The following is a 2,520-nucleotide window of genomic DNA, read 5'->3' as shown; positions in this document are numbered from 1 at the left end:
ATAACGTCCAATACTAAATGGTCATAACGTTATACACGCATGCTGCATTCTGATTGGGCCATAGCCATCTCACGCGGATCATGCATCAAGCACCGTTGGATGCTCGTGGATCCAACGGTAGCCCTCGCCCCCAACCCTCTCACCCACCTAGCCCTAACACAACCCCCCACGCCCCCACTTCCCCACCGCAACCTTCTCCACCTTCTCTCCCTCTCTCCCTTCTGGATCCACCGCCGCCGCACACCACTCTGGATCCCCGCCGCCGCCCCCAACCTCACTCCCTCCCTCTGGATCTCGACGCGCCGCCGCCCCCACCCCACTCCTCCGGCATTCCTCCCATACGGTCGCCGCTCGGCCCTCCCCATCGCGCTCCCGATCTAGATACCTCCCTTCCCCACTCTCAGATCCAACTTCCCGAGACGGAGGGCATCGTGGACATGGTCGCCACCACCGTCCTCTCCCTCGTCGTCCTCGGCGGCGGCAACTGGCTGAGCCACCGGGCCGCCACCATCGACTGCGAGCGGTTCCTGGAGCGGCTGGTCATCGCGCTGGAGGCGCTGCTCGCGGGGCTCGCGGGCTTGCTGTGGCGGACGGCCTCCTCCCCTGCGCCGCCTCCCTCCACCCTTGCATTCCGATTCAAATTTGTCCTCATGGGGCAGATCTAATCGATCCAGGGCGCCGCCATGATGCAGCACCACCACCAGCTAGACCAGTGGCTTGTCGGCGTCCGCTGCTCTGACGAGGCACAGGAGTCGCTCGACAAGCTGCAGGCCTCGCTCCCTCCCTCCCTCCTCGACGGATCCAGGAACCCTAGATGGCCAGGGTGAGACTGTAGGAGGTCAGACCCCTCCTCTCATTCTCTTGTTCTTCTATCTCTGGTTTTTTTTCCTCTCTGCATCTCATCTGATGTAGGCGTGTGTGCGTTCAGTCGTGTGCAGGCACTGTCCTCCCATCTCATCTCCCTTGGTGGTGAAGGAAGGAGTCCATGGAGACGGAAGCTGCTGCCCTCCCATCTCATCTCCCTCCTTGCACGGTGAAGGAAGGAGGCCATGGAGAGAGAAGCTGCTGGGGATGCTGATGCCGATGCCGATTCAAGAGGAGGGCCATGGAAGGTCCTCTCCTTTCCTCTATCTTGTTCGCTTGAGTCCTGTTTCCGTCTTCTCCATTCAAACATGTTCTTCCCGATTCAGACATCTAGTAATGTGCAGGTGCTGTTGCTGACACATTCGGATGCTTCTTCTGTTAATCTGCAGGTGCTGTTGCTGGAGTGTGGAGTGTATGAGGCATGGAGTATGGAGTGGAAAGGGTCCGCGGAGAGTATGACTGGGTAATGATGCTCTGAAAATGTTTCTTTCATGCTTCTTGCACTTACCTGAACCTTAGGTGAAGGAATATCTATCTGCATGACTGCCTCTGTAGAATTATTCTTTGTTTGTTGGATGCTCGAGAGTAGGGGATATGGTTTTCTAGGAGAGACATCTTTGCAAAATATGGTTTGGTAGCTATATATCTGCTGCTAATTGAATTGGTCCTTAGTTTAGTTAGTGGACTAAGTGGTTGACTTCTAAGCTTCAGCTACTAAAACCCACTTACAAATTTGTCTTTATTGTTTGCATAATGTATTTGCTGCGAAATGTATATCAAATACTGGACTAATAGGTTGCCAATTTGTCCACTGCATACTTTGAGGCTTTGTTACCTACTCATTTTAGAGAACTGTATACTTACTACTACAATTGGTATTACTGTTATTGTCATGCAGATTATAACTGAATTATGCCCTGCTTTGTTGTAGTTGTATGCTTATTTGCTATGGTCTGAACTCTGTTTCTCTGCAGGCCCTGAATCTCTCATTGTCTTTGTTGTTGCCTACTACAGGGAATCCACTATTGTTGACAGACGATGAAGGGCTTCTTACGGGCTGCTGCTCTAATGGAAGGTACATGACAAGCATGCTTCAATATGCTACACTTGCTAGCTATTTACATGCATCCTTCAAGATGCACCTCTAGCTCTAAGGATAATTAATGTTCCTGCATGGATAGCTGATTGTTTAGGGAATTTCTGTGACGATGATGATGTCGTGCCGGGCAGAGGATGTTAAACATTTAAACTGCTGCGGCCTTTCCGATCTCTGATGATCTAAAATCGAGCTTTTTTAAAACTGATGCCTAGCATGCCATCAACGTGTTTTTTCTCCTCATCTAGAGATGCATCTCTCTGTGTTGGTGTGATATAATGTAGAGGAGTTGCATGTGAATCGTTTGTCAACTGAGCATATGGTGTTACAAGGAGATGCTACTAAGCTTTTTCGTCGTTGAAGTATCTTAAAATGAGCTTTTAAAAACTGATGCTTGGTTGATCTAGTTCTAGGTGGGTGAGAGTCTATTGTTGTTGGTGTTGTGTAGTCATTTCTTTTTACATCTTTTAAGAATAAAAAAGATGAACATTTCTCTGGCAAATGTCTGAAGTAGTTGTTGTTGTGTAGTCATCGGTTGGACCTATGCATTTCATCACAAT

At 49.7% G+C, this 2,520-nt stretch overlaps 1 pseudogene; it reads left to right on the top strand.

The window, feature by feature from the left end:
• The first annotated feature begins 2,088 nt into the window (after positions 1-2,088).
• LOC119296436 lies at positions 2,089-2,174 on the top strand (annotated as a pseudogene).
• The last annotated feature ends 346 nt before the right edge of the window (positions 2,175-2,520 follow it).

Source organism: Triticum dicoccoides, chromosome 4B, assembly GCF_002162155.2.
Source record: "Triticum dicoccoides isolate Atlit2015 ecotype Zavitan chromosome 4B, WEW_v2.0, whole genome shotgun sequence".
Classification (NCBI taxonomy): domain Eukaryota; kingdom Viridiplantae; phylum Streptophyta; class Magnoliopsida; order Poales; family Poaceae; genus Triticum; species Triticum dicoccoides.
The sequence above is the reverse complement of the archived record's forward strand: the minus strand, read 5'-3'. Positions and strand labels throughout refer to the sequence as shown.